A 14,076-nucleotide genomic window follows, 5' to 3' on the forward strand; every position below is an offset into this window, starting at 1 on the left:
GTGTTTACGATAGTAATTTGCAAAAGCAACGAATCGTTTGACCTCTTCTACAGTTGTAGGTATCGGCCAATTTTGAATACATTGTACCTTCTGAGGATCGGGCTTAACTCCTTCGGCTGAGATGTAATGTCCTAGATATATCAAATCTTGTTTCAAAAAATGACACTTGGTGGGATTGAGTTTTAAGTTCACGTTCCTTAGTCTCTCAAAAACACTGATTAAATTTTTATGGTGTTCTTCCATTGTTTTGCCAAAGACGATAATATCATCGAGATACACTAAGCACTTTTCAAGGTTTAGACCTGATAACGCAACAGTCATCATGCGCGAAAATATAGATGGACTTGTTTTAAGACCCATAGGTAATTTAGTCATTTGGTATTGGCCACTAGGCGTAGTGAAAGCAGTAATTGGTCTATCTTCCTTTTTTAGTTGACACTGATAATATCCTTGAGAAAGGTCTAAATGAGAAAAATATTTGGAACCTGATAAGGAATCAATTACTTCATCTATGTTGGGGAGTGGAAATTTATCATCTTTCAAAACTGTATTTACTTTTCTGTAATCTATCACGAGTCTCCATTTCTTTTGATCAGTTGAAGATTTCTTGGGTACTAATAAGACTGGACTGTTCCATTCGGAACTAGCTTCCTCGATTATATTACTTTCTAACATTTTTGAAATTTCATTATCCAATTGAGTTCTTTGCGCATAAGGTAGTTTGTATTGTTTTGAATAAATAGGAAAAGTGTTGTCGCGAACTTTTAAAGTTGCTTCATAGATATGAGTTGTACTTAGTTTATCGTTTTTAAGACAAAAAATATCATTATATTTTACACATATTTTTGAAATAGCAATTTTATCACTTTCTGAGAGATGGGATAAATCTAATTCGGTTAGTAACTGATTAGCATGAGCGCAATTACGTTTAGCTGTACTTATTGTAATAATAGAATAATTACTGGCTGGTGCAATAGTAGGTTTTAAGGTTTTTAAATTGATTGGACGGTTTTGAAAGTTTACGATGCGAACAGGTATTGTACCGTTATAAGGATTTGCTATCGTATTAGCTATAAATACATTTGGTTCTATTGCTTCGTTTAGTACTACGCAAGTATCGGTAAAGCTTGTAGCAACATATACTATAGTGTCTGTTCTTGGTGGTATAATATATGAATTATGATTATTCAATGAAATGAAATTTAATTTTCCTTCTTTAAAATTTATAATTGCTCCATGATTTTGTAAAAAATTTGATCCTATTAATCCTACAACATGTGATGGAAGAGTATTTACAATGTGAAATATAATGGGAAAATCTTGTGATGAAAAAGAAATATTTGTTTCAACGAATCCTAACGTATGAGTGTTTCCACTAAGACCATTGATTTTAAGAATTTTTGATTCATTTATATGTATATTTTTTGGTAGGTACTCTTTGTTGAAGATACAACATGTTGCTCCTGTATCGATAATCAGATCGAAAGTTTTATCAAAAATAGTAAAAGGGGCTTTAACGCTGTTATTTGTTGTTAAATCAGCGAAATAAATTTTGGATATCCACAGAATCAATTGAGTTATCTGGTGTTGGATTATTTTCTGAGTTGTTAGTATCAGCCAAATTTATATTATGGTTGGTGTTATTTGCAGATTGGGGTCCATATTGGTATCCTGATCGAGAATTGTATGAGTTGTGATACGGCCTGGATCTGAATGGTCGACGTCCTCCTCTGTTTGTAAATGATCTAGTTGGACGTGATTGATAAAAATTCCTATCGGAATTATTTGCACTTCTGTTTTGTGGACGATTCCAAGGGCGGTTTCCAAAGTATCCACGATTTTGTCTATTGTAGTATATATTATTATTTGTACCACGGTTGAAACTTTGGCACCAAAAAGTTGCATCATCGTTTATTTCGGTTGGTTCGCATTCAAGAGCGTCGGAAATTGCTTTATTAAGGGTTATAGGATTTCTTGCTTGCAAAAAGAATCTAGTGCTTGGGTTTTTTAGTCCGTTTATGAACGCACGTACCGCTATGGGTTCCACAATGTTAATAGTTGCTGCTTCGTTTGAAAATGTACCAATTGATACATGAGCTGCTGATAGTTTTGTTGCGAGTTTTTCTATAACAGAACCGAACTCTGAAATAGATTGCTTGGTTTGTTTTTGTGAAGCGATTTCTTTTTCAACTGCAAGTGGAGTTAACTGTTCACTAAATCTGTTTCTAAGCAATTGGAAGGCTTGTTGAATATTAGTAGCAGAATCAATCGTTCCATGCGCACTACCAGTTAAAGTGGTTTTTAAAAATTTTATGAGATTTATTTCCGTAACACCTTCCGAGTAATCTTGTAGCAATTCCACGCTTTCGATAAAAGAATTCAATTCTGATGCAGACCCATTATAAGGTTTTACAAGTTTCAAAGCAATATTGATATCTAATTTTGGAGCCATTGTAAATTGTTCTTCAATTATGACTTGGGGTATGTCTAGTGGTTTAGCAATTTTCACACCAGCGATTCTAGATGATCTACGCATGTATTAACCGATAAATTATGAGGTATCAACACTAATAACACTTGTTTTCAGCACACACGACGCACTTTAGCACATAATAATTATTATGCATATGTAGTATCAATTAATAGTGTAAATTAAAAAGTATATAGCAAAAATGATCAAATAAATAAATAAATATTATACAATACGCAATAAATAAATTCATGGAATAAATCGTAAAAGCTATTAGGAGAATGAAACTTGACGCGATTAAAGAGTATGGAAGGATTTTTTTTTTTTTTTTTTTTTTTTTTTTTTTAGGCGAGATTATCTTGATTTTTCATTTTTCGGTTATAACGCTTACTATTTTTTACCGCACTGTCACTCACGCACACATAGTATTCAACGCACACGCATAATTACCTAATATTTAATATCGCACATTGAATTAACATTTTTTTTCTTTTTTTATAATTTATACGCATACACATGCTCACTCACCTTACATCTATGGGTCATACCTTTTTTTTTTTTTCTTTTGGTGCTATCGCGCTGGTTCTGCCGTTGATGTCGCCGTTTCTGCCGCTGCTGCTTGTGTTGTAACTGTCTTCGCTGCTATCTTTGTAGATGCTTCGGTGCTGCTGGTATTACAGATGCTATCGGTTCGTTTGCTGCTGACGCTGAATATTTGCAGCTTCTGCACGTGGTGTTGCCGCTGTTAGTATTGCTGATGCTGACCGTATTGGTGTCTCTGTTTCGCTGGTATTACTGCTGTATCTGCATGTATCACTCTCGGTTGGGGATTTCTCGCGATAATATTGTCGTCGCTGCTAGCCGATCGCCGATGATGATTTTTTTTTTCTCTGCCACATGACTTAGTTGGTGGCGTCAAGTTGGCTTAAACGCAATGGCGGACACGATTTTCATCTGGCGTCTTGGCAATGGCGTATGTGAATCCTCGTGGTGGCGTCTACGATGGCGGATTCACTCTTTAGCGATGGTGGAGTCACGGTGATCGCTTTGCTTCCGGTGAAAAAAAAACGAATTTCACCACGGTGTAATATCACAGCACATCGGAGCGTTGTCCTTGCAGAGGTGATCTCGATCCACTCACACACTTGCACACTTCACTGCGGGCTTCTCACGGACGTTTGATACTTTTTGGGTACGCTCACGGTTCGGGTACGCTCACACGTTTACTTACGGAGCTTTACTTATGGAGCGTTTACTTATAGCTCTGTAGCTTGCTAGGAGGGCACGTTCGCACACTTAATTACAATCTCTTTTATTTGTCGGGTTCCTGGCAAAAGGGGCTCCTGGCAGGATCGCCATGTTATGTTCGTACACTTTATTGTATTGTGTTGCGCCGGTAACGGACCCGACGTGGCCAGACCCTGGTGGTGAGCTAAGAGAGCGTGATGTGCGTTCGTACGTACTTATATATACTAACTTAGTTCTAAAATCTTATACTAATACATGTATACCTTAATTACGCTATAAATTACAGGGTGGCTCGCACCACAGTTCCATTAAACAAATTGATAACGCTCTCCTTGAAGAACCTTCCAGGAACCCTCAACCTGCATTTCCGTTCGTTGAACAGCCATCATCCGATCACTCGCATTCGCATCTCACCTATGACAAGGAGCGCTGTACTCAGTTCAGCATAGGATGCCAAGACGATGCCCCTAACATGAAGAAAAAATACTGGCTGTCCCCCTCCGCTCAATTTAGTCATATAACCCCTCTACTACTGAATGCTACTCAATATCGTTTGAGCGCCCTAATGCTTGCAAAATTGTGACAAAATACTCATTTTTCAACTATCTCTCTATTGAAGGAATGTTTCTAATAAAGGGCCTTCTTTTATGGTTGAACGAATCATTGTCCTTCAAGGAGCATATAAACATTGTAGTGGTTAAAGTGCACAAAGTTCTACGCAAGCTATTTCCATTGCTAATAGACTGATCAGCAATGTCGATGCACCATCTTTCCTTTCTTTCTTCAACCCTATAGAAGATATAAACCACTCCATGCATCATTTCTGTTTGATCAGTTTCTTAGTAATTAGTTTTAGTTATAATTAGTTACTTAATTACTAGATAATAAAATTATATCTGTTAAGCATAAGGAAGGACATTTTGTTACATATGAAATGAATTGTCATCAACACATTCGAATGAAAAATTAATTGCGAATAATATGTTATAACTTTAAATAGTGAGTATGGTAATTGTTATGGACCTACCTTTCCTCGGTAGATCTGTCACCTAAATTCACCACTGACAGAAACGGTCAGTGGTAGATATGTTAGCGAGATCTACCGAGTGGTCAGGGTTCGCGAGCGAAGGGTCACTTCGGGTTATTGCTCCGGCGCGAAAAGATCGTAGAGCGTGGCTAGACAGAACCAAGGCGTGCGCATCCAATGTATCGTAACGTGTTTAATATATATATTTGTTATTTGTTTTAAATGTCCGTTTCGTGTTTAACGGTAATAGTCTTCTAAACGTGACGAAAGCAAAAGAACATAAAAGTAATGACATTCTTTAATCATAATGTTGCAAATAATGTCATGTTACATTTAGTTGTCATGTTACAAAGCGCAAAACACGCACACGTGGGTTGCATAGCAGCATCTGGTGTCCAGCTGATACACACTTGTCAATAATACACACCTAATAGCACGTTTAATAAAGAATATGCGTTTATCTTGTGTACTGGCTTTTTGTGTCGTCAACATTCATGTATCGAGTGTATTTGTTTTTTTCTCTCAGCGTATAGTAAACAACTATTAACTATTGTTGCAACAGCTTAAAAAACTATACGAAACATGCCACAGAGCCGTATCGCACGCAAGTGCTAAACAATACCTTGTATTGGAAAACGTTATTATTTTCATTTATAAGCAGTCGCAGAGAATTGGAAACATCATCCAAACGACTCTACCGCTAGCTTACACATCTAAACAACTCTCAAACAAATCAACCAACCATCTTGCAACCATGAAGTCGATCCTTGCTCTCGTCCTGTTCGTCGCCTGTGCCACTCAAGTCTACTCTGGTAAGTAACTCACGGCTTTTTAGCTACGAAACTCTACTCAAATTGATATTCTGTTCTTAAAGGATGTCTCAGGTCGTATCCGCACTACACTGGCTATGTAGCGTCTCATGGTTATGGTCTACATGGTTGTGGTCTTCATCGCGCCGGTCATCATGCTGTTGTGAACGTTAACCTTCCGAGCGTTTCTTCATATCATCGGACCGGATCTTGCGGTTGTGGAAATTGTGTTTCTTGCAGGACAGGTGTTTCTGGTCTGCATTATCCCGGATCTTTCGGCTCTTACTATTACTAGTGAGCTTTTGGTATGAACTGGAGTCAAAGCTTCTTACTTGAACGACACAACTTACGGGAAAACACCGAATAATGCTCTAAGACCAATGTTGGTTTCCGAATAAACCATAGTAAACTGCAACAAAAACTTTTTTGTATTTCCATTTCTAAACAAACTAGCTACTAGTATGTATGAGTGGATTTGTAGTACTCTGCATGATTAATTAGTTTCAAAAACAAATGTAATATGATGCTAGAGCAATACTATTCTAAAAAAGAGGATTTCGTTAGCAAAACGCCAGGCCTAACGTGTAATGGTGAAACAACTTTCAACACTCTCAAGTATAAGAGATTGTGAGATTGCCAGCAACACCCTCCTCTGACATACTTACTTGGACGATAAATTTACATGATCATGACTTGAGGCAGTGAGACTGGCCCTGCGCTGTTGTCCTCAAGTATCTTTGGAGAACCTCATGATTCGGTTCTTCTTCTTGTTGGCCTGCTTAGGGTCAAGCACGTCGAGAAGACGTGGCCAGGTCTCGAATCCGTTTCCAGGAATCTCGGTCTCCGGCTGCAGTCCTCCATCCACGGTTGCGTCCGATCTCCGATAGGTATGACTCCACCTGATCCATCCAACGGGCTCGCTGTGCTCTTCTACGTCTCGTGCCGAACGGGTCGCTCGAGAGCACCTTCCTGGTGGGGCATGAATGCGGCATCCTCATCACGTGCCCCAGGCATCGCTTTGGCAACCATCAGGATATCTGCACCGCCAAACAGTTCTGCTAGCTCGTGGTTCATTCTCCTGCTCCCGATGCCCTGCTCGCACATACTGCCAAAGATGTTCCTTATCACCCGCCGTTCAGAAATGGCGAGTGCATGGACGCCCTCCGTTAACATTTTCAACTACTCATACTCGTAGAGGACTACCGGACGTATCAGTGTGCTTTTGCACACTTTTGCTTTTGCAGTGTGTGTTGCTGGAGTCTTCTGGATTGCGAGTGGATCGAGTTTGTGGAGCCCGTAGTAGGCACGATTTCCCTGAGAAATGCGCCTTCGGATTGTGCTGCTTATGTTGTTGTCCGAAGTTACAATCGTACGAAGGTAGCAAAACTTCCTCTTCCACCTCGAGATCGTCGCCGTCAACTGATACTCTGTTTCCGAGTCGGGCGCTATCACGGTCAGCACGGCCTCCGTCAAGCAGGTACTTTGTCTTTGTCGCATTAATCCTCAATCCAATCCTATGGATCTCGCGTTTCAGTCGGGTGTGCACGTCACACACCGACGTGTGCGCAGATGTCGATGGCATCTGCAAAACCGAGAAATTTGAGAGAACGGATGAAAATCGTACCACGGATGTCGAAGCCCGCGCTTCGACCTTGACATCTTCCAGAACGATGTTAAACAGCAAACAGGAGAGTCCGTCCCATTACGTCAGACTCCGGTGAGATTCAAACGATTCCGACAGCATGTTCGACACTCTCACTTTACATTGCACCCCGTCCATAGTGGCCTTCAACAGCTGTACCACCTTACCTGGGAATCCGTACTGCTGCGTGGTTAGTTCGATCCGGTCTATGGCGTCGTAACTCGCTTTGAAGTCAATGAACATGTACACTCGGCACTTTTGTAGGATCTGCCGCAGAGTAAAGATTTGGTCGGTGGTCGATTTCCGTCCTACAAATCCAGCTTGGTAGCTTCAGACGAAATCTGTGGCAAGGGGTGCATGTCTGCAGAAGAGTATTCGGGACAGGTTCTTATAGACGGCATTCAGGACTGTGATGGCTCGGAAGATAGTTTGATGGCACTGATGACTTCGTCCAAGGATGGCTGGGGCACTTCGTAGACATCATGATGGCTTTCATACTCCTGCTTTCCTCTGCTTCCTGCGCCTGGTTCGGTATCTCCTGCATCTGCTACATTCGGGTGTTTGTCTAAGTAGTACTTTCACCTGTCGATCATCTCTCGCTCGTCCGAAAGGATATCTCCCTCGTCGTTGGTCATGGGAGTAAAACCGCTTCGTGTCGCAATCAACATTTTGTAGAACTTACTGGGATATCTGCTGCATCAGTTGCTCATCCGACTCTTCGAAGCTGCGCTTCTTCTCCTGGAAGAGTCGGGACTGTTGCCTTCTCAGTCGTCTATACTTTTCTACGTTCTGCCGGGTCTTGCGCTGGAGCATACGGGTCAGCGCTGCGTTCTTCTCGGATAGTGCTCGTCTGCTCTCATCGTTAAACCATTCGCTCCTCTGGATACGTGTTACGCGGCCAATTGTTTGATCGGCCGTGATGCTGATGGCTTGCGCCAATGGTCATACTCCAATGGTCATTAAAGGACGTCGCCTCGAAGGTAGTGTCCTCCGGCAGTGTAGTGTAGTAGGGCAGTGTAGAAGGTAGTGTCCTCCTGAAACCTCCTATTGTGGGTTTGAATTCTTCCTCCCGTGTCCGATGACAATCTTAACGTCATGTCAGCGCTGCGATCTTGACGTCGTGTTGTGGTCGTACTCGCTCTCCAACTGCGCATAGAGATTGTCCTTGTCGTCATCGGTGCTTCCACTAAGCACATTGATAACACTCAGCTTGAAGAACCTTCCAGGAACCCTCAATCTGCATTTCCGTTCGTTAAACAGCCATCATCCGATCACTCGCTTTCGCATCTCACCTATGACCAGGAGCGCTGTACTCAGTTCAGCGTAGGATGCCAAGACAGAAGGGACATTCAGCCGCCTCTAACATGAAGAAAACATGCTGGCTGTCCCCCTTCGCTCAATTTAGTCATATAACCCCTCTTCCTGAGGCGTTGGGTTTTCCTCGTATACCCAAGCTCAAATATTTTGGGGAGATATTTTATCGTTCTGTACGTATTGCACGCCGTGGACGTATTGAGTCGGAGTAAGGTATGGCGATCCATATCAGTTCGGTATTGCTACATACACTGACAACAGAACAATTGTTATATTGTTCCATTTTAACAGCGTTTGTTACCGTTATTCGGCTGGCTAATCATTATTCCACTAGTTGTCTTATTATTCAACATTTAACCAGATTAACCTCACAACATTCTAAGCCACCATTTATTGTCTTGTGCACTAAGGAATAGTGCACAGGAGAAACACACTTTTTGTCTAACGGTCTAGAAGTTTGTGCGCAAGAATGCTACTCAATATCGTTTGAGCGCCCTAATGCTTTCCAACTTGTGACAAAATACTCACTTTTCAACTCTCTCTCTATTCAAGGAATGTTTCTAATAAAGGGCCTTCTTTTATGGTTGAACGAATCATTGTCCTTCAAGGAGCATATAACATAAGCATTGTAGTGGTTAAAGTGCACAAAGTTCTACGCAAGCTATTTCCATTGCTAAGATACTGTCTATCTAAGACACTATCTTTCCTTTCTTTCTTTAACCCTGTAGAAGTTATAAAACACTCCATGCATCATTTCTGTTTGATAAGATTCTTAGTAATTAGTTTTAGTTATAATTAGTTACTTAATTACTAGATAATAAAATTATATCTGTTAAGCATAAGGAAGGACATTTTGTTACATATGAAATGAATTGTCATCAACACATTCGAAGTATAATTGTAAATAACATGTTCAAACGCTAAATAGTGAGTATGGTAATGACATTCTTTAATCATAATGTTGCAAATAATGTCATGTTACATTTAGTTGTCATGTTACAAAGCGCAAAACACGCACACGTGGGTTGCATAGCAGCATTTGGTGTCCAGCTGATACACACTTGTCAATAATACACACCTAATAGCACGTTTAATAAAGAATATGCGTTTATCTTGTGTACTGGCTTTTTGTGTCGTCAACATTCATGTATCGAGTGTATTTGTTTTTTTTCTCTCAGCGTATAGTAAACAACTATTAACTATTGTTGCAACAGCTTAAAAAACTATACGAAACATGCCACAGAGCCGTATCACACGCAAGTGCTAAACAATACCTTGTATTGGAAAACGTTATTATTTTCATTTATAAGCAGTCGCAGAGAATTGGAAACATCACCCAAACGACTCTACCGCTAGCTTACACATCTAAACAACTCTCAAACAAATCAACCAACCATCTTGCAACCATGAAGTCGATCCTTGCTCTCGTCCTGTTCGTCGCCTGTGCCACTCAAGTCTACTCTGGTAAGTAACTCACGGCTTTTTAGCTACGAAACTCTACTCAAATTGATATTCTGTTCTTAAAGGATGTCTCAGGTCGTATCCGCACTACACTGGCTATGTAGCGTCTCATGGTTATGGTCTACATGGTTGTGGTCTTCATCGCGCCGGTCATCATGCTGTTGTGAACGTTAACCTTCCGAGCGTTTCTTCATATCATCGGACCGGATCTTGCGGTTGTGGAAATTGTGTTTCTTGCAGGACAGGTGGTCTGCATTATGCCGGACCTTTCGGCTCTTACTATTACTAGTGAGCTTAGTGAGATGAACTGGAGTCAAAGCTTCTTACTTGAACGACTTGAACTTAAGGAAAACACCGAATAATGCTCTAAGACCAATGTTGGTTTCCGAATAAACCATAGTAAACTGCAACAAAACCTTTTTTGTATTTCCATTTCTAAACAAACTAGCTACTAGTATGTATGAGTGGATTTGTAGTACTCTGCATGATTAATTAGTTTCAAAAACAAATGTAATATGATGCTAGAGCAATACTATTCTAAAAAAGAGGATTTCGTTAGCAAAACGCCAGGCCTAACGTGTAATGGTGAAACAACTTTCAACACTCTCAAGTATAAGAGATTGTGAGATCTCTAGCAACACCCTCCTCTTCCATACTTACTTGGACGTTAAATTTACATGATAATGACTTGAGGCAGTGTGACTGGCCCTGCGCTGTTGTCCTCAAGTATCTTTGGAGAACCTCATGATTCGGTTCTTCTTCTTGTTGGCCTGCTTAGGGTCAAGCACGTCGAGAAGACGTGGCCAGGTCTCGAATCCGTTTCCAGGAAACTCGGTGTACGCCTGCAGTCCGCCATCCACGGTTGCGTCCGATCTCCGACAGATATGACTCCACCTGATCCATCCAACGGGCTCGCTGTGCTCTTCTACGTCTCGTGCCGAACGGGTCGCTCGAGAGCACCTTCCTGGTGGGGCATGAATCCGGCATCCTCATCACGTGCCCCAGGCATCGCTTTGGCAACCATCAGGATATCTGCACCGCCAAACAGTTCTGCTAGCTCGTGGTTCATTCTCCTGCTCCCGATGCCCTGCTCGCACATACTGCCAAAGATGTTCCTTATCACCCGCCGTTCAGAAATGGCGAGTGCATGGACGCCCTCCGTTAACATTTTCAACTACTCATACTCGTAGAGGACTACCGGACGTATCAGTGTGCTTTTGCACACTTTTGCTTTTGCAGTGTGTGTTGCTGGAGTCTTCTGGATTGCGAGTGGATCGAGTTTGTGGAGCCCGTAGTAGGCACGATTTCCCTGAGAAATGCGCCTTCGGATTGTGCTGCTTATGTTGTTGTCCGAAGTTACAATCGTACGAAGGTAGCAAAACTTCCTCTTCCACCTCGAGATCGTCGCCGTCAACTGATACTCTGTTTCCGAGTCGGGCGCTATCACGGTCAGCACGGCCTCCGTCAAGCAGGTACTTTGTCTTTGTCGCATTAATCCTCAATCCAATCCTATGGATCTCGCGTTTCAGTCGGGTGTGCACGTCACACACCGACGTGTGCGCAGATGTCGATGGCATCTGCAAAACCGAGAAATTTGAGAGAACGGATGAAAATCGTACCACGGATGTCGAAGCCCGCGCTTCGACCTTGACATCTTCCAGAACGATGTTAAACAGCAAACAGGAGAGTCCGTCCCATTACGTCAGACTCCGGTGAGATTCAAACGATTCCGACAGCATGTTCGACACTCTCACTTTACATTGCACCCCGTCCATAGTGGCCTTCAACAGCTGTACCACCTTACCTGGGAATCCGTACTGCTGCGTGGTTAGTTCGATCCGGTCTATGGCGTCGTAACTCGCTTTGAAGTCAATGAACAGGTACACTCGGCACTTTTGTAGGATCTGCCGCAGAGTAAAGATTTGGTCGGTGGTCGATTTCCGTCCTACAAATCCAGCTTGGTAGCTTCAGACGAAATCTGTGGCAAGGGGTGCATGTCTGCAGAAGAGTATTCGGGACAGGTTCTTATAGACGGCATTCAGGACTGTGATGGCTCGGAAGATAGTTTGATGGCACTGATGACTTCGTCCAAGGATGGCTGGGGCACTTCGTAGACATCATGATGGCTTTCATACTCCTGCTTTCCTCTGCTTCCTGCGCCTGGTTCGGTATCTCCTGCATCTGCTACATTCGGGTGTTTGTCTAAGTAGTACTTTCACCTGTCGATCATCTCTCGCTCGTCCGAAAGGATATCTCCCTCGTCGTTGGTCATGGGAGTAAAACCGCTTCGTGTCGCAATCAACATTTTGTAGAACTTACTGGGATATCTGCTGCATCAGTTGCTCATCCGACTCTTCGAAGCTGCGCTTCTTCTCCTGGAAGAGTCGGGACTGTTGCCTTCTCAGTCGTCTATAGTTTTCTACGTTCTGCCGGGTCTTGCGCTGGAGCATACGGGTCAACGCTGCGTTCTTCTCGGATAGTGCTCGTCTGTTCTCATCGATAAACCATTCGCTCCTCTGGATACGTGTTACGCGGCCAATTGTTTGATCGGCCGTGCTGCTGATGGTCATACTCCGATGGTCATTAAAGGACGTCGCCTCGAAGGTAGTGTCCTCCGGCAGCGCTTCGCCAAGCGCGGTCGCAAAGTCCTTCATTACACCAGCTTGTCTCAATCGATCTATGTTCATCTGGGAATATATCTGCTGTGGTGATCTCTAGGTGTAACTGAAGCGAGGATCGCGTTGGAAGCAGGTGCTGCTAATGATCATGTGCTTGGAGAAGACGAAGTTTACTAGATGAAGCCCATTGTCATTTGTCAGCTGGTGCACGCTGAAACCTCCTATTGTGGGTTTGAATTCTTCCTCCGGTGTCCGATGACAATCTTAACGTCGTGTCAGCGCTGCGATCTTGACGTCGTGTTGTGGTCGTACTCGCTCTCCAACTGCGCATAGAGATTGTCCTTGTCGTCATCGGTGCTTCCACTAAGCACATTGATAACACTCAGCTTGAAGAACCTTCCAGGAACCCTCAATCTGCATTTCCGTTCGTTAAACAGCCATCATCCGATCACTCGCTTTCGCATCTCACCTATGACCAGGAGCGCTGTACTCAGTTCAGCGTAGGATGCCAAGACAGAAGGGACATTCAGCCGCCTCTAACATGAAGAAAACATGCTGGCTGTCCCCCTTCGCTCAATTTAGTCATATAACCCCTCTTCCTGAGGCGTTGGGTTTTCCTCGTATACCCAAGCTCAAATATTTTGGGGAGATATTTTATCGTTCTGTACGTATTGCAAGCCGTGGACGTATTGAGTCGGAGTAAGGTATGGCGATCCATATCAGTTCGGTATTGCTACATACACTGACAACAGAACAATTGTTATATTGTTCCATTTTAACAGCGTTTGTTACCGTTATTCGGCTGGCTAATCATTATTCCACTAGTTGTCTTATTATTCAACATTTAACCAGATTAACCTCACAACATTCTAAGCCACCATTTATTGTCTTGTGCACTAAGGAATAGTGCACAGGAGAAACACACTTTTTGTCTAACGGTCTAGAAGTTTGTGCGCAAGAATGCTACTCAATATCGTTTGAGCGCCCTAATGCTTTCCAACTTGTGACAAAATACTCACTTTTCAACTCTCTCTCTATTCAAGGAATGTTTCTAATAAAGGGCCTTCTTTTATGGTTGAACGAATCATTGTCCTTCAAGGAGCATATAACATAAGCATTGTAGTGGTTAAAGTGCACAAAGTTCTACGCAAGCTATTTCCATTGCTAAGATACTGTCTATCTAAGACACTATCTTTCCTTTCTTTCTTTAACCCTGTAGAAGTTATAAAACACTCCATGCATCATTTCTGTTTGATAAGATTCTTAGTAATTAGTTTTAGTTATAATTAGTTACTTAATTACTAGATAATAATATTATATCTGTTAAGCATAAGGAAGGACATTTTGTTACATATGAAATGAATTGTCATCAACACATTCGAAGTATAATTGTAAATAACATGTTCAAACGCTAAATAGTGAGTATGGTAATGACATTCTTTAATCATAATGTTGCAAATAATGTCATGTTACATTTAGTTGTCATG

The sequence above is a fragment of the Anopheles funestus genome, chromosome 3RL (assembly GCF_943734845.2).
Source record: "Anopheles funestus chromosome 3RL, idAnoFuneDA-416_04, whole genome shotgun sequence".
Lineage (NCBI taxonomy): Eukaryota > Metazoa > Arthropoda > Insecta > Diptera > Culicidae > Anopheles > Anopheles funestus.